Source organism: Pelodiscus sinensis, chromosome 11 (genome assembly GCF_052426305.1).
Source record: "Pelodiscus sinensis isolate ZL-2025 chromosome 11, ASM5242630v1, whole genome shotgun sequence".
In the NCBI taxonomy this organism is placed as follows: Eukaryota; Metazoa; Chordata; order Testudines; family Trionychidae; genus Pelodiscus; species Pelodiscus sinensis.
The window spans coordinates 4,181,762-4,200,518 of record NC_143062.1 but is presented as its reverse complement, the minus strand read 5'-3'; the positions used below and the strand labels follow the sequence as shown (position 1 = coordinate 4,200,518).

Here is an 18,757-nt window from a genome sequence, read left to right as displayed (position 1 = left end):
TTGGAGCATTCAGCTATTGAGACAAAAAGTTTTGAAGAAGTCCAGAATGGCTTAGATCTTTCCAAATAGAATGCCAATGGAAAGTCTGACATCAAGGGTGTGGCAAAGTAGTTTCTAATGCACTGGTAGGCAGTTTCAGAAAGAATACTGGGACATGTGTGGGTTGGCTAATATTAAAAGAAGTGCAATAATTAAGGGAGAAATTTAGGGTGGATTCTCATGGTAACTCTGTTCTTAAAGAATATGGTGTATGGTGGGTCTGCCATATGGACTCCCAGCTCTCTGACCAATCCAGCAGAAACAACTGCCATGAAGAATGAGACTTCATAGTAGGGATGTGATAGTGTAAATGAGAAAACGGTTAATCTTCACAGTTACACACAGCTCCCGCCCCCTGCACTTCTGAATCTGTATCTGATGTTAAGCAGATTTTGTAGCAGCGGAGTGGGCAGTAATGTGTAGGCCCAATAGTGGGTGCTAGTCAAGAAGGGCATCACCCTTCAAGTGGTTGCTGGACCTGCTCTAGAATGAAATGTCATGCATTTCCTGTATCTATCTGTGGTGAACGGATCTATGGTCAGGTAACCCAATTGGTTAAATATGGCATGCAGGATGTCATCCAGTTCCCACTCATTTGCGGGGAATCATTGGTTGAGTTTGGCTGCTGTTGTGTTTGGGGAGCTAGCTAGGTATGAGGCCGAGAAGTGAATATGGTGCTGGGTAAACCAGTTCCACAGCCTGAGTGCACAGAAAGAGAGGGACCGAGCTTCCCGTGTATACATAAAACAAGTACGGAACATTGTCTGTGAGAACCTGAACCATAATGCCCACAATGCATGAAAGGAAATGGAGGCAAGCATATCAGACTGCCTGGAGTTCCAGTATGCGTATGTGCAGGTTCTGCTTGGCTGTGGATCAGAGACCCTGTGCTACATGATGTTGCATGTGGGCTCTCCACTCTATAAGGGAGGCATCAGTGGATCCTGAACTTATGAGATTCCAGACCAAAGATTTTGGAGCAGTGTCCACCAGATAAGAATCTTTCACTTTGGGAGGAATTATGAGTGGCAGTGTCAATGAATGTTTGTGAGGTTTGTACATAGTAGCAAGCCAAACTTGCAGATCTCTTATGGACTTCTGCGTGTTTCTCCATAAAGGCGCATGCAGCCATATGGCCCAGTAGTTGTAGGTATTGCTGTTATGTGGTTTGAGAGACAGTTTGTAAAGAGATTATAAGACTGGTGAAGACTTAGAAATGATGGTGCAGAAGGGAGGCAGTGGCAGCGTCAAAGTGACCACCTAATTCCAGAGGGCATGTGGGTTGTATTGTCAACCTGTGTGTTTATTTATAGGCCCAAGTGTTACAAGCACTTCAACGTTGTGATGGTGCCGTGGATGGTGTTCACATGCACCGGTGCTTTAAGATAATCATCCAGGTAAGGGAAGATGATGATTCCTTGCTTCCTGAGGTATGCCGTCACTACCACAAGGAGTTCGGAAGAGACCTGGGGGGCTGTGGAGAGTCTGAAGGGCAGAATCTTGTACTGATAGTGGGCAGCTCCTACTGTAAATCTCAGAAAATGTTTGAGCTGGGTGTTTGATGATGTGAAAATAGACATCTTGCAGGTCAAGGGCTGAAAACCAGTCCCCCTGTTCTAGTGCTAGGATTATTGTGAAGAGAGTGAACATTTTGAACCTTTGTTTCTCTACAAACTTGTTTAAGCTTTGAGGTCAAGAAATGGCCTCCATTCTTTTGAGGTATTAAAAATAGTGGTAATAAAATCCTTCTCCAACATGTCCAGTCCCTTATTATCTCAGTCTGCTAGGGTAGTTCTAGACTGTTGTTTAGACCTTTGGTTCACCACCTTCATCACCAGTGAATTTGGGGCAGGATGGGCGAAACGGGACCTTGATGGGGAGTCCTTTGCTAGGCATCTGCCTTGTCCCTAGTCAGAGGCTGGTCAGAGGGACTTCTCCATTAGAAGAAGTTTCTGTCTCAGGTCCCTAAAGGGCAACTGTGGGGTGAGAGGGTTGGGGATGGGGCAGTTCCAGAGGGTGCAGGCATGCCCTCACCCAGTCTCTTTCACCTGCCTGCTGATTGGGGCTCTTGTGTACGGTTTTATGAGAAGCAATCCCATTCCAAAAACATCCCATTTTCCTGGCACAACCAAACCCTTACTTTGCTGTACGTTATAATAAGAGGAGACTGTATACTAGGGATGTAAAATCCTGTTTAAAATATTAATTGGTTAAACTAGACATTTAGCCAGTTAACTGTCCCGCAGTACTGCACAGCTCCCACTCCCAGGGAGTCCCCTGATACCCTGCGCGGCTGCCTATGAAAAAACAGGTTCCGCACATAAACCAGCTCCTTTCTGCCATGCTCCCTGCAAACAGAGGCTGCGCTGGCATCTGACAGCATCCCTGGGCCTGCCACAGACAGAAGCTGCTCTGCAGCAGTCTCCCATGCCCTGCCCCCATGCTACCGCATGGGGAAGGGGAAGAGGAAGATTCCGTGGCTCTCCCCAAGCACTGGCTTCTGACTGCTCCCCTGCTGCCTCTGTGGATGGCAGCGGGGGCGGGGGAGGAGTCTGCCTCTATCAGAGGCAGCAGTGAGGAGGTGTGGGAAGAGGTCGGTCCTCAGGATCTGGTCCTTGTGGGGAGCTGGTTTAAAAGCTAGCTCCCTATGGGCATCGGCTCCCGCCTCCCACCTCTGCCTCTGATACAGAGGGAGCAGGAGCAATATGCATGTAGTTGATGGGATTAACCAATAAACCCATGCTGATCAGTTAATCATGTAGTCAACGACATATTGACATTCCTAGTCTCCTTTAAGACCACCACACAATATCCAGTTACAAAATGCTGGTGCAATCAGGATTTGACAACCCAATCTAGAAAGTCTTGAAAACCCAATCTAGTGATGTAGAAGTGTAGTCTAGGCTTATCGGCTAATCCTGTCAACTACATGTGTCCCCCCTCTTGCTTCCTTTGTATCAGAGGCAATGGGGAGAGGGGGGAGAGCAGGAGCCAGTTCTGGGGTGGGGGAGCCAGCTCCCCCTGCACTGGTTCCATGTTGCTTTCTGTGCTGCAGAGAAGTGGGGAGGGACGGAGAGACTTCAACACCCTGCCCTCACCCCCAGCAAAATCTCTCAGTTCCTACTGGCCAGAAACCAGCAAATGGGAGATTAGAGATGTTGTTGGGGGTGTTACAAATCAATTCACTGGGCCTGAGTTTCACCAGGTTTATTATTTCTATGCCCTCCCACCAGTGCACCTAACAACCCCACCATTTGTCTAAGCCAGCGCCCGCCCTACTCCAAACAAAGCCACCGTTAGTCCTTTTTACTCATCCACAGTATCCGAGGGCCATTAGTTACCCGCGTCATATGGGCTATACCACTGGTTTTACCTGCAAAGCACTTAGGAGGATTTCACTGAGGGTGGTGGGGTAGGGAGACCCAGGCCCACCCTCACCCCCGGGTCCCGGCCCAGGGCCCTAAGGTGGGGGGGTCCAATTTCCCCTGCCTGGCTAACGGCGGAGTCGCCCCTAAACACACCAGCCGGCAGGCTTCACAATCCCACCCTGGGCCACTTCCTACCCGCCCCCCAGTGTTCTCACTACCTCCATCTGCGTTCACTCCACCTATGTATTCCTCGCCTCCTTGCTTGCTCTCGCTCTGAGCCCTTTTTCTCCCATTCCAGCCTTCCCCCCCCTTTTTGAATTCCCCTGTCCCGCAAGTGGCGGGGTTCCGGTGGATCAGCTGTTCCGCCTGCGCACCATCCACGGGTGGCGCCAACTCCACGCAGGTGCTATGCTTCTGCCGCTTCTCCCACGGCCCCAATTGACCCCACAGCACCGGCTGAATGCCAGTCGGGATGGACAGCGTGTTCGCCCCACAATCCTCCTTTGCTGGGGCTGAACAGGAGTTGCACCGCTTCTCCCATGCCCGCAGCTGGCCCCACAGCACCAGCATCGCGCCGGTCTGAGTGTGGGGCATGTCCGCCCCGTCACAAGGGACAGGGACAATGCAGCAGAATTTCCAGTGCCCACTGGCTGGTTTCTGGCCAATAGGAGCTGAAAGATTTTGCTGGGGCAGGAGCAGCATGCTGAAACCTCTCCCATCCTCTCTGCAATGCAGAGATCCACATGCACAACTAGCCAGTGGTCTGTGGCTGCTGGCAAGGAAGCCTGCCTAAGTGAGCTGGCTGTGCTCCGGCAGCTGCCTAGGTAAACACCTTGCGGCTAGACCTAAGTTACACAACTTCAGCTACTTGAACAATATAGCTGAACTATACATACATAGGTCTATTTACCTTGATGCCTTTATTGAATCCCATCAACTCCACCTATGCTTCTCATTTTGGTGGAGTACTAGAGTTGATGGGGAGTGCTCAATGGCCAATTTATTGCATATTTACTAGACATGATAAATTGACCACCACTGGATTGATTGCTACCCCTTGATCCAGAGAGTAGTACAGACAAAGGCATATTACATTTAATAGATTCAAACAACAGAGCAGTGTACTGTTGCAGTTAAGATTACATAATCATGAAATGGTGATTTTTCTAAGTTATGGTTACATGGCACTTATCTTGAATATATACGTTTTCTATTAACCTATTACTTTTGCAACACTTCACTGATAATAGAAGTGGTGTTTTCATTATATGCTCCAGTTTCACTATTATCAGTCTTCTAGTTTAAGTGTTTCATCTCTGGCAACACTTAAAATATTCCACTCTAGTGGTGAGTAGGTTTTTCATCTGGTAAATGAAGAATCTTAAGCTATAAATTTTGCAGAATATAAACAAACATTTTAAATTTATTTGAAATTTCATATAACAGTTTCAAGACACTATGCCCACTTCTGAACCACCAGGCCAATTTTTATTTACAATCATATTGCCTCTTTTTAAAAATGTTTTTCACTAGATGCTATGTGAGGAAAAACATACATGGGAAATACTCAACATATGGGGAATATCTAAAACTGACTATTGACAGGCTCCTGACAAATGCAAACAAAAGAAATAGAGAACAAATTTATATCACATGTAGTGGTAATTTTATCTGTGACTATATAAACTATGTTTTGACAACCGTGAACTGTAGGCTGGCAACACTTGGTTAATGTTCTCTCATTAAGTTTCTTCAGAGTATACTATAAATTGGTAAAACAATGTAATTCCAGTTACTGTCCTGTACTTTAAAATCACAAGGGCAGATCTTACCGGAAAAGGTAAAAATAGCATCAGTGAACATGCCAGAGGGGGATTTTTCCAGTATATGGCCACTGCTTAGATTGCAACATAAGCTGGCTCTCTTTTCACATCTTCATTGTGTTCCTGGTGTAGCACATGCATAGTCAGTTAACTTAGAAAAGACAGACTGGAAAGACAAACCTGGGAAATAACTCACTTCCAATTACATGTAAATTTACTACATTACTGTGCCATGTATACTCTTTTTTCCCCCAACAAACCATTATTGTCTTTCTGCAGGTTCTACACCAACACCCCTATATTTTCATAAAATGAATTGTATGTTCTGGAGCCTTATATTCGGTCATTAGAGATGAACTACAAAATAGAAGTGTCAAAATGCTCTGCATCTGTAGGGGAAGCTCACTATACACGAGAGTCCCTTATAACTCCTCCATTCCCTCCCCTTCAATTTCAGGGACTCCAACCCCCACCACCTTCTGTTCATTCCTGTTTTCTATTCCCTCACACCATTATTTCTTTTCTTTCTGCCTGGGAGGTAAGTCACTCAGGATGTTACTATTTTAAATGCAGTTGACACTACTGGCAGGACTAAGAAATGATGGGGTAAGATACTGTTAACAGCTGATTTATAGACAAGATAGGTTGAAGTTGCAAGTTCCCCTATTTCCTCCTGGTTTTCCAATTTTCACCAAAAACAATAGGTTCTGCCCACTCATGCATAAACCATTCCCTGAAAATTTGCAATTGACTAGATGTGGCACTGTTCAAAACGTATCATATGACAAACAAATGCGACCAAGTTGAGTGTAGGGCCTCAACCACTACTAAAGCTTCTTGTCATCTTTCTTGGATAAACAAACAATGCAAAAACATTCAACTCTGATTGAGACTGATGACGAACACTGAATTTTTTAAATATTTATTATTCGTATACCAATAGCATGCACAATGCCCTGTCTAATCACACAGAAAGATATACTCTGTTCTAAAGAGACTACAATTTAAGCTTTTCTTGGGGGGAGGGAGGGGAGGAATAAAGGGGGAAAAGAGGTTTGGGTATGTTTGTCATCCTCTGTTTAAAAGAATACTGGAATGTACCAAGCTATATTCTAAACCCTAAAATCACAATGAAGATACAGCAATTTAACTATATAAAATGAGGGAAGGTTAACAAAAAGAAACAGCCATCTTAACAAGCTTATAAAAGTAGATTAGGACTGAAAAAATAAAATCAGATTCCATCAGAATCCACTGATTAACTTCCAAGTGGTAAAATATTTGCGTTACTATAACTTTGAAATTAATTTTATGGTTTTAGAACTGTGGATAGAAACTGATTTTCAACTTAACATCAGACCCACATCCTCCTTCTCAAATGAGATCAACTGTGAGTAAAAATTACTTACAGGTTAAAAAAAAAATCATACCATTAATACACCAAAGACATTTTTCAGTTAGTGGCAGTTTACATGCAAGACCACAAAACACAGTCTGTTTCCACTCCATACCAATCTTTCCAGCATTAATTATACTACCCTGTGATAGGAATGTAAGTGACTAGTCAACTACCCAATAAAGCAAGTGACTACTCTCTTCCCCTCTGCTTGCTGCCTCTCTACCAGAGGCAGCAGTCAGGCTGTGCACCTGGCTCTTACTACATTTAAACTACAGAGGGTAGCGAGTGTCCCCCCGTTATCAACTAATCATGTAGTCGATACAAAATTGTATCAACTGAACGATTAGTCAGTTACCCGCTCTAACATCCTTACCCTGTGAAAGTATCCCACCTGTGCTCCTAAACAAAACATGTCTTCAGCTATGGTGAACTGAAGACTACAGGTTGAACCTCTGTAGTCCGGGACTCTCTCGGACAGCAGGACCACAAATGTTGCTGGTCCAGAGAGCCCCAGCCACAAAGGTTGCCAGCAGCTGGGCGCTCAGCCAGACTAGCAGCCAGCAGGACCAATGGCCTGAGGGCAGGAGCCTGGCCAGTGGGCCTGAAGCCAGAGCAGGGTCAGCAACTGGGGGTACAAAGCCCTGCAGGCCACAGCAAGCCAGCTGTGGCCCCACTGGACAGGGACCGGGAGATCCACCAGTTGGAACAGGGTGCAGGGAGCCCTGCTGGCCAGGAAAGCAGAGACCTGATGAGCTGTACTCTGCCTGTCACAGCAGGCCAGCTGCAGGGGGAAAGAGATCCTTGTGATCCAGGAGCTGATCTCCACGGGCTGGGGGCAAGGAGCCTTGCCAGCCAGAGCAGAGCCAACTACTGGACTGGAGCAGCAGGTGAATCCTAGGCCTGACCTCACCTGGTCTGACAAACTCCCTTGTTTGGGACCATTCAGGTCCCAAGGATGCTGGACCAATGAGGTCCAACCTATACTTATTCCTCATCTATTTCACAGTGTTCCAGCCATAAAGGAAGTGGCACACAAAAACAGCATAGTGATGTTTCTCCTTACGCTACTATAGTGCTCTAGACACTAGACAACAGGGAAAATGCAAAGAATCTTACAAGTGAAAGAAGGCACCAAGAACAAAGGTTGTGGTATATCACTCTTCAGTCCAATATCACAGCATTATCAAGAAACTCATCCCAGGAGATTAACATGGCAGAAAATGGAATGAGGTAAGTGAAACAGCTCATGCTTTTCTTTAGAAATCATCTCAAGCAAGAGTTGAAGGACAACTCTAAACAATGCAGAGAGAAGCAATTCCATTCTTCAAAAAATGAAATACCCATAATCCATTATCTTTGAGGTAAGAAGACTAAAATAAGAAAGTTCTGTATGACAAAAGTATCCTACATTTTAAAAAAAGATTAAAAAATTGAAATGAAAACATTAGTAGAATCAAAGACATAAGAACACAGAAAAATATGCAAATTAGTTATTGGATATGGAACTTTAAATTTACCAATACCTAGTTTGGCAATGGAGACTGAACTGTGTTCTCCATCCTAGGAATAATCTACAGGCAGTCCCCGGGTTACATGGATCCGACTTACATCGGATCCCTACTTACAAACGGGGTGAGGCAACCCCGCACTAGCTGCTTCCCCCCAGCAGACCAGGGAGACGCGGAGCGGCTTTTCTCAGCAGACACCTCAGCTTGAGAATAAAGGACTGAGGGAAGTGAGGTGTGGGAGAATAAAACTGAGCTCTGGAGAAATGTTTGGCTAGAGTTTCCCCTACAATATGTACCAGTTCCGACTTACATACAAATTCAACTTAAGAACAAACCTACAGTCCCTATCTTGTACGTAACCCGGGGACTGCCTGTATATTGGATCAAAGCATTTTGCAAGTTAGTAGAATCTTCTGTCCATGCTACTATTTTCTAAATAAAGCAAAGACCTCCCAAGACTTCTACTGACATCAAACAGGCCAGCAGCAATTTTCACAAACAACTAGTGACCTGGTAGAAAAGACAACTAAAAAACAACCAAGCAGTCACAGAGAGGACAGAAAGAAAACAATTTAAATAGTACAAAATTTGAGGAAACTAGAAAGAGTCTTATACAAAACTTAAAAACAGCCATATTACATAAAATTCATATGCCAGACTTCTAATATTACAATTGGTAAGATTTTCAAGCACACATAATTTCTTCATGTAAAATCGGATGTTGGTAGGTTAAACACCACCTAAAAAAAAAAATCCAGATGTCCAAGGTTAGTGGGAAGTTTGTTCTGACAAGAAGGAGGACCTATGCCAATTTTGGTACAACCTAAACGTTTAGTTTTACAAAGTTTCTAATACCTTCAGTTGCAAATAAGACAGTTTTGTCTTCTTAATCCTACAGGCAGCACATGTGCCTCTATTGTTGCTCATCACTTTGTCAAGCAAAACCACAATGTTAAGACGTGTCACAGTTGCTATTCAGAACCCTATGGGCATCAGTGAAACTTAAGAATCCTGTCAATTTGAGCTACTATGGTTGCTTGGGAAACTCTGGAAAGCAGTAAAAGCAGACATATGAGCTAGTCACAGAAGATGTGGACCTAAAAAATACAAATTAAAATGTCTTATTCCTTCCTCCTGCAGCAGAGGAGACTGAAATGAGAGAACAATGTAGCAGCAGTGGATATCTACTTCCCTTGCAGCAGCCAAGAGGCCATGGAGGGGGAAGAAAAATAAGCTCCATCTTCCTTCCAGAAACTAGAGGGAGGGAGGCAAAAGGCATGTACTAACAAATGCTAATATAAAGGAGACCCCCATATCAGAGTCCAGAAACAGCAGCTTAGTAGGAATCTTAATGTCCTCTTATTCCTCTGTATCTGGCATCTCATCAGATCATTGCCCTCCTGGACCCTGATGGTTTCCTCCTTTCATATCTAAACACATGCCAGTAATTATTTGGCATTGTTTTAAAAGCAATACATACAACAATCTTTCCATCACCTCAGCAAGCTATTGTCTGATTTAGACAGAGAAAAGAGCAGTGATCAGAGAATAAAAGCCAAAATATCCCTCCTTTCTGAGAAGCAAGAAAGGGGTTTAGCAGCAGGAGTACAACACAGAATGCAGTTTCCCCACTGTCTCCAGGTCATCAAGAAGGTAGAAATAGAGAAGAGGGGACCCTCCTCACTCTGTGAGGCTGGGCAATGCCTGTGTATCCCTTTCTTGCTAAGTTTCCCGTTTAGCATCTCCATTTGGCAATTCCCTCAATATTCCCTAAATAATGATTTTTAAAAGTCTAGCTTGCTCTTCAGTAAACAGTTAAGAAAAGCAATTCTGATACCCCATTACATTTGAAATCTAAAATTCTGAGCCAGCTTTAATCAATATGGTTAACCCCATTACCACACCCAGCTACGAGTCAGTGAAGCAACCTACTTCAGTTTGTGATCTAAAAACATGCTTCTAACAGGTCCCAACTGCTCATAAATGAGACTACACATCACTGGAATGCAATACAAAATTAATACCAATTTGTAAGTAATTTAATAAAAACCAGAAACAGTTTTGGGTCAAACCAGCAACAGATGCAATACCTAATTTGGAATATAAACTGGAGCAATCTCAGACTAGATCTACATTACAGAGTTTTTGCGCAAAAATTCGCAGTGTCCACACCTCAAGCACGTTTTTGCACAAGTGAAATGAAAGAACAGAGGGGTTTTTCTGGTGTAGGTATTCCTCCTTCTACGAGGAATAACTCCTTTTTGCACAAGAGCTCTTGCGCAAAAAGGTGTGTGGGGATGGGGAACAGGGTTTTTGCACAAAAAGAGGCAATCAAAAAAGCACAGGTGCCCTGGTGGCCATTCTGTTAATAGCAATCAGAGTTTCCTTTCGAGAGTGCATCCATGCAGTCTGCACGCTCTCTTGTGCAAGAAGTTTTCGCGGAAGATCTCTTCTGCAAAAAGCTCCTTGCACAAGAAGCCTGTAGTGTAGACACAGCCTAATATAACATAGTAAAAAGAGGAGAAATCAGGCAGCACTGAAGTACATAACTATGCAGGTAGCAGGTTCCACATAGTATAGCCAGTGAAACAATTCTTTAGAAGTGTAAAATACAATAAGAAATTGCAGAACAGTAAGATCAGGCTAAATATCAGAATTGTCTTCAGAAACAAATCTAAATCTTGTTTCCTGAGAGCAAAAAGGAAACAAATCAGTATAGCCATATACATCAGTACATTACATGGTGATCCACTGCCTAATCTGTTTAATCAAAAGTCACTACTATGGCTACAGGAGAGCTTCTTCCAGAGGCATAGTTAATCAACTTGTGTGTGAGGTGGTAGTTATGTCAATGGGAGTCTCCTGTCAGATCTAGCAGCATCCACACTGGAAATCAAGTCAATATAACCTCATCACTCAGAGATGTTAATTTTCATACCCCTGAGTGACATAGTTGAACCGATGTAAGACTGTAGGGTAGACCTGGCTTGGCAAATTTTAATACAGAGAAAAAAAAATACATGTTCTATTAAACTATAAAATGTTAGCATGCAAAGCTCAAAGTCACCTTTGCATTAGGGATGTAGAAAAGTTAACTGGTTAACCAGTAAGCATCACCCTTAATTCCATTAACTGGTTAACCAATTAAATGGGCTTGTACATCCCTACTTTGTATGGAACAGATTATATTTATAGTTAAACACAATAGTCAAGTGACTAAAGAAAACATTCAGCCATTGCTTTTCAAAGTAAAATATTTATACTGTACAAGTCGGGGATGTAAGCAACTAGTTGACTATCTGATAAGCAAATGCTTATCGGGTAGTCAAGTAGGAACTTGACTAGTTGTTTCCCCCCTTTGCTGCCTCTATCAGAGGGTATGTCTAGACTGCATCCCTCTGTCGGCAGAGGGATGCAGATTAGGCAGGTCGACATTGCAAATGAAGTGGAGATTTAAATATCCCATGCTTAATTTGAATAAAAATGGCCATTTTTGCCGACTCAGCACTTTGTCGGCAGAAAGAGGCAGTCTAGAGGAGGATCTGTCGAGAAAGAAAGCCTGCAAGGAGTCATAAGGAATCTGTCGAAAAAGGCTTTCTTTCTCGACAGATCCCCCTCTAGACTGCCTCTTTTTGCCGACAAAGTGCAGAGCTGGCAAAAATGGTGGCCATTTTTATGCAAATTAAGCACAGGATATTTAAATCCCCGCTTCATTTGCAATCTCGACCTGCCTAATCTGCATCCCTCTGCCGACAGAGGGATGCAATCTAGACATACCCAGAGAAAGGTAGCAAGGGGGACACGAGAGGGGAGAAGAGAAGGCGTCGGTACTGGGGGGAGCCAGCTTAAAAGCCGGTTCCCCCAGCACCATCTCTGCAGAGGGTTGAGGACAGCAGGGAAAAGGCATGACTGGGGATTCAAATAGTCCCACTTGCGCCGGTCCCAACTGCTGCTCCCCTTGCTTTGAAATGTATAAGAGACTGTCATGGCTGAATTTCCTAACCTGGCACTGAATCTAGGTAATGGGGGCTGGTGTAATTACACCGGCTTGCAAAATAAAAATACTGTGAAATCCTGTCTGCAGTTTCCAGAGACAAAAAAGTTTTTCTGTTTTCAGGTTCCCCTGAAATCTATTGGTACTGCCACCAACAACAGTACAAACTTCCTTGTCCAGGGAAGAAATCACTTGGATTCTCTACTCTGAGGGCAAAACCCCCCCAACCTCCATGCCCCAAGGAGTTAGAAAAACGAACAAGAACAGGCTCCACAGAACAATGAACCTGTGCTCTCTCTGGTAATATGTCTGCAGACAGGCACACAAAAGACCAACCAGTACCAGTTAAATACCCCCCTTCCCAAAAAAACAACAACAAAAAAACCACCAACAGTTTTTATTATTAAAACAAGACTATTGTTGCAAGCATAGTAAATGGCTTGGTTTTTAAAAAAGCCATGAATTGAAACAAAGTTTAGGCATTCCCCAGCTCTTATACATTTCAAAGGGAGAGGCACAGTGGGGATAGCAAGTGCCCCCCTTATCAACTAATCGAAATTGAACATCCCTAGTACAAATAGCAAGGAACAATAATCCATTGAGAATTAACTGTCTAAATTCCGTGTTTCCTTTTAGCAGTACTACAACAAATAACTGACTGTATACTGACAAGTTTCAGAAGTAATGTTTCAGCAGAACAACAAAGAATCCAGTGGCATCTTAAAGACTAACAATTTTATTATAGCATCTGATGAAATGAGTTGCAACTCATTAAAGTTTATGCCATAATACATTATTGTTAAATTAATACATACTGAGAGTATTCACGTACTGAACTATGCAGGAGATACTATACTGACAAATTATCTCAAACTCACAAAAGCAATTAATTCATATCCATTCCTAAAAAGAATCTAGTTAATTTTATAAAGACCAAAAAGATAGCATTTTTGCCTATTATCAGTTACATGAATTACCAGATCAGGATTCTAATCAGTCTTCTGATAGAACCTGTCCTATTAATGTATTCAACACATCTTGTATGTGTTGTAAAAACACTATTCTAAAGCAGAAATACAAATACATTAAAAAAAAGCAATTTTTTTTTAATTCCACATCTACCTTGATCCTGTCATTACAAACAATACATATCAAGTTGAGAGGACTAGACCAGAAACAGTAGCATATTTTCTCCCTGATACTGAAATGGGTAAACATGAAAGTATGGTCAGTTACTGCTGCTATGAAATAAAACATCTCGTTTTGGAGATATTAAGTACGTACGTTAACTGCATGACAAATGTGCTTCAAATTTAATAATCCATTACAGGCAATCTTTGCAGATCTCTATTACCACCACAGTTTTGCCAGGTTTATATTATTAAAGAAATTACATTCATGAAATAGGTTAAAGATCTTATGTGCATCAACACAATCTAGCGATCAAGAGTAATATAAAGGTTTGACTACAGAGGTATATTACTTAAACTACACCAAATTAGAACCACATTAATTCTAAATGAGAGCATTGGCACAGTGTTTTAATATTGTTTTAACTATATCTGTTTTAAATTCACAAATTAATTTGGATTAATTTTTTGTACATTCCTACCTATGTAAATACACCACAAGCATACTTCATTTTTACACAACAAACAGATGCATTAATTAGTCAGTGTTTGTAGGGTACTATATTAGTAGTGCCCCACCAAATTTACAGTCCGTGATGGTCAATTTCACAGTAACTGGATTTTTAAAATAAAAAAAATCATGATTTCACCTATTTAAAATCTGAAATTTCATGGTGGTGTATTTGACCTTAAAAAAAAAAAAGTTGTGAGGTGGTTACAAGGTTATTCTAGGGTGAGTCGCAGTACTGCTACCTTCACTTCTGCATTGCTGGTAGTGGCATCACTGCCTTCAGAGTTATACAGCTGAAGGGCAGTCACTGGCCAGGAGCCCAGCTCAGAAGAAAGAGCCACCACCACCAGCAACAGCAGTGCAGAAATATGGATGGCACAATGCGGTCTTGCCACCCTTATTTTTGTGTTCCTAGCTACAAGAGCTGGGCCCTCAATCAACAGCAGCCATGCTGTGGCCACCCAACTCCGATGGCAGCACTACAAAAGTAAGGATGGCATTGTATAGTATTGCCACCCTTATTTCTGTGTTGCTGCTGGTAGGGCACAGCCTTTGCTATCCAGCCAACCACACTTCTGTACTGTCTTCAAAGCTGGGTATTAATACTGCAGCCCTCCTAAAAAAACTTTGCAATTCTGTTGGAACTCCCTTTTTTGGGTCAGACTTCCAATTTCAGAAATGCTGGTCTCCCCCATGAAGTCTGTATAGTAAGTATAAGGTAAAAGCACACAAAAAACCAGATTTCATGGTCCACGATGCATTTTTCATGGCCATGAATTTGGTAGGGCCCTAAATATTAGCCATTTACAAGCTTTTCAAAACAAATGACATTTTTAATCTTCTTTTACACAGTCTCTCTCAAATATTTTCCAGCCACCATGCCTGGCCTGACTTTCTGCAGCACTCCAGGCAAATAAAATGTGCAAACCCTCACTCAGTTTTCTTCCCTTCTTTGCATACATAAGACCATCTCCAACTGCCTCTTACAGGTCTGAAACACATTCCCAGTTTGACAATTCCATTTCAATTGGTTCTGAAGCCCTAGAGCCTCAGACAAAATCCTTTTATTTATGAACAAAATTCAGACATTATTAAGGTGGAAAGCAACATCAGGGATGTACATTTCAGAATCTGAGCTAACAGACAAGCGGATGCTATTTAGAGGCACATTTGTACGCCTACCAGAACCTTAGCTACATGTGCTCTATGTAACAATATAATCGTTACGTTCTGCTCTAGCGAAAGACCTTGTCTACATTGCAAAGGTGCCCCAGTTTAACAAGTTATTGCATATTTGGTTCAAGTATTTAAAAGTTCTGTAGACACACTCTTATTTAGTTCACAAAAGGTTTATTTAATTTGAGCTCAAGTCAACTGAGAAGTGGTTTAAATGAAGCCAAAGGAGGTAGCACAAAAACTGCAATACCAATGTACACGCAATGGTTTGCCTAGGGATTTTAAAATGTGTTTAATTAAGTAAAATGCAGGACAATGTAGCACTTTAAAGACTAACAAGATGGTTTATTAGATGATGAGCTTTCGTGGGCCAGACCCACTTCCTCAGATCAAATAGTGGAAGAAAGTAGTCACAACCATATATACCAAAGGATACAATTTAAAAAAAATGAACAAATATGAAAAGGACAAATCACATTGCAGAACAGAAGGGGGATGCGGGGGGGTGGGAAGGGGGAGGAAGGAAGGTAAGTGTCTGTGAATTGCTGATATTAAAGGTAGGGAGAGTGGGATAAGTGCTACATTGTCCTGCATTTTGCTTCAACTACCCCAGACTAACACGGCTACATTTCTATCACTATTTTAATTAAGTAAACATGTAATTACCGAAAGTTCTTATGGTCGAGGGGAGGAGTCAGCTTCCTACATGGAATGCCCCCCCCCCGCTGACTGAGGGGGGGGGGTAGGTGGCTCCCCAGGAACCAGGGTATGTGAGCCCCATGTGTACTGGGACCCTGACAGTTAACCAACGAGCCCAGTGTTTGACAACTGATTCATTTACCCATAAGAAGATTCCCACACTTTCTGTTCTCAATGAAGCAGAGCAAATCAAGGTGGCTCTGAAGTTGAAGGGGCTATTACTGTGCTCACAGATCACTAGATACTTGACACAACAGTCTCTAGTTCTATGCAGTACTCGTACAGCTCCAAGTAGCTCATTTCAGTGCACTTAAACACATCTCATCCTCTCTCAGGGTAGCACTCCAGAGACCCACTGCTCACCTGTCCCGCCAGACGCAGTCAACAGTGCGTGAGGATTTAAACAACAAACCAATATGGCAAAGAAGGAACAAACTTAAGCAGGAAGGGCTCAGCTACACAGCACGCATGCCCCACACACTCCTCAGCCACTAGGCTCGCGTCCCAAGCAAACCCCTTCCTGCAGCCCCCCTCCCCGCAGGAGGGAATACTCGCTCGGCTCCCAGTCACCCCCTGCGGGCTCGCCAGAGGAAACTGCCCCGCCATCAGCCGGGATTGGCAGCCCCTCCCCTGACCCGCAGCGCCTAGGGACGGAGGCGCCCCCTCCCCCTCCTGGCACCTTCCGCGGTGCCACTGCGCAGCCTGCTCCGCCTGCGGCGCCCAGCTCAGGCCCCGAGCGGGAAGGGGTCCAGCTGCAGGCCCCCCTCGCCCTGAAGGGGCTGCCCCCGCCCCGTGCCGTCCCTTCGCCGCTCCTGGCGCAGCCGCCGCGCAGGGCCCTCCGCCCATGCCGAGGGACGAGAGGGTCACTCGCTGACACCGCTCCCCAGCGGGGCGGCGGCGTCTCCTCCCCAGGCGGATCAGTGTCCTCGGGGTTCAGCGACGGGGCAGGGAGCCGCTGACTCGGCTCCAGGGAAAGGAGCTAGGAAGCAGCGCCCGGCCGAGGAAGGGGGACCCCCCACTGTCCGTGCCCCGCAGGGCTCGGGCCCCCACACTGCCCGTACCTCTCCCACACTGGCTCCCCCGACTCGCTCCTCACTCGCCGCCGCTCGTTCCGCTCCCCATCTAAAATGGCGGCCTCAGCCTCCGAGAGACATTTCTCATGAGCTCATCGATCAAGCCGACGCTCGGCTACTTAGCCTTCCCCTCCCCCCCCTGCCTGCCTAGACCGCCGAGCCATGCATGAGAACCCCACCCCCTGCACCACACGCAAACCGCCATTTGGGAGCTGGCAAGCCAAAGGGGGCGGGGCGAGCCCGGCTCCAGCAGGGCAGCGCGGCCTGAGGCGGGCCTTGTGACAGCCCGCGCGCCCTCTCCCGCCACTGGGGGCCGCCCTTCTTCTCCGGGGAGCGGGGGCCGGCTGCCAGCGGCGCGCAGAGGCGAGCTCGCCGTCCCTGGGGCGGGAAGTAGCCTGGCAGGAGGCTGTCGGGCTGCTCCCCCTTGTCCCGGTAGCCGGGGCCTGGGCTCCCCTAGGCGCTGCTCGTTCCCCTGTGCTGACCCGCTTGTGGATGTGCCTGCTCGCACCCAGCCCGCAGAGCAGCGGCAGGCAGGAAAGCCGCCTTCTCCACGGCTAGAGGCCTCGCCAACCTACGGAGCACGATGCAGCGCTGCGATGACCCCGCCCCATGCTGCCCCAATTGCCTGGCTCCTCGGTTTTAAACTCTGCTGCTCCAGATGCACGGACCAGAAACCACCCTGGTGCCTTTACAGCAGGCTCTGTGTCTTTCATTGCCCGCCTTGGTAAGCCTACCTGATTGCATGGACCTGCTCATCTTCCATGCCTGCCACAGGCACTAGCTGTGTTCCTGCCTGGATTATTGGGAGCTAGTGGGCCTGTGCTTTCACAGCTACAGGCCACCTGTAGAAACGTGGGTCTTTTACAAGTGAGCAAAGAGTAGGGTTGCCAGGTGGCTTCAACAAAAATACTGGACACACTTGACATTACATCACAATCGACATTACATCTTATTTAGAAAATACCAGACAGTTATATTTCTATTCAGGAATCAAATTGAGAAAATGTCTGGTATTTTCTAAATAAGATGTAATGTCGATTGTGATGTAATGTCAAGTGTGTCCAGTATTTTTGTTGAAGCCACCTGGCAACCCTACTCTTTGCTCACTTGTAAAACATCCACGTTTCTACAGGTGGCCTGTAGCTGTGACTGCACAGAACCACTAGTTCCCAATAATCCCCTCCCTGCTATAACCCAGTCCCCTTTCTCCCCCAACCTTATGTCTTGGTCCTAACAGAAACCACGGCTTGAAACGCAACCCTCACCTTTTCCATTATTTTCAATGGGAAAATTGACCCCACATAACATGTTTTCACTTAACATGATCATTTTCTGAAACACATCTATAGTGTTAAATGAGGAATTACTGTAGTTTTTCTGTTAAGTTATATTAAATCTTGTGTCTAGTTCTGCCCTCAGATTCACATTTTCAACTCTCAAGGCCTTAATAGGAGATATATATTTATCCAATCACAAAATCTGGCAGAGTGTACACTAGGGATGTAATAGTGTAGTTGATTAACATGCATCTGACGAAGTGGGTCTTTGCCCACGCTTATGCTCCTACACTTCAGTTAGTCTATAAGGTGCCACAGGACTCCTCGTCGCTTTTGCAGATTCAGACTAACACGGCTACCCCTCTGATACTTGATTAACCAATTAATCGATAAGCAAAAGCTTATAAGTTAATGCTATAGACTGCACACATTTCCCCCTTGCCACTACATTTTTAGCTGGCTGGCCAGCACACTGTCTCAGTTCTGGCTCATGCTGGGTCCAGGACCTACTCCCATGGCAGCTCTGCATTTAAAGTGTATTAGGAACTAGGCGGACAGGCAGCTTGGCTCAGTTCCAGCTTGCCCCAGGGCTGAGAGCTCAGACCGCCTCCAAACGGGTTGCTGCCACTCCGTCACTACCTCTGTATCAGAGACAGTAGCACAGAGCAACAGGCAGCCAGTCTGCAAAGGGAGCTGTTTTTTAAACTGGCTCCCTTCACGGATCAGCTCCTGCCTGACACCTTGCACTTTGATACAGAAG

The 18,757-nt window shown here is 44.9% G+C and overlaps 1 protein-coding gene and 1 long non-coding RNA gene across 9 annotated transcripts in view; one reads left to right on the top strand and one right to left on the bottom strand.

Annotated features, from left to right (window-relative positions):
• RAF1 (Raf-1 proto-oncogene, serine/threonine kinase) overlaps positions 1 to 17,226 on the bottom strand; it is an 85,427-nt gene extending 68,201 nt beyond the window's left edge. For 2 of the 6 annotated variants that reach the window (XM_075939642.2, XM_075939644.2), the window contains exon 1: positions 16,709 to 16,856. The gene's annotated coding sequence lies outside the window, so the exon portion shown is untranslated. Of the gene's footprint in view, positions 1 to 16,083; positions 16,108 to 16,708; positions 16,857 to 17,202 lie in introns of those variants that run through there. The other 4 variants (XM_075939643.2, XM_075939645.2, XM_075939646.2 and 1 more) reach the window with 4 other exon arrangements.
• The window catches only part of LOC102458596 (uncharacterized), a 110,860-nt gene continuing 109,017 nt past the window's right edge, over positions 16,915 to 18,757 (top strand). For all 3 annotated transcript variants that reach the window (XR_012906565.2, XR_003088222.3, XR_331629.5), the window contains exon 1: positions 16,915 to 17,444. This is a non-coding gene — a long non-coding RNA (uncharacterized LOC102458596). The remainder of the gene's footprint in view (positions 17,445 to 18,757) is intronic.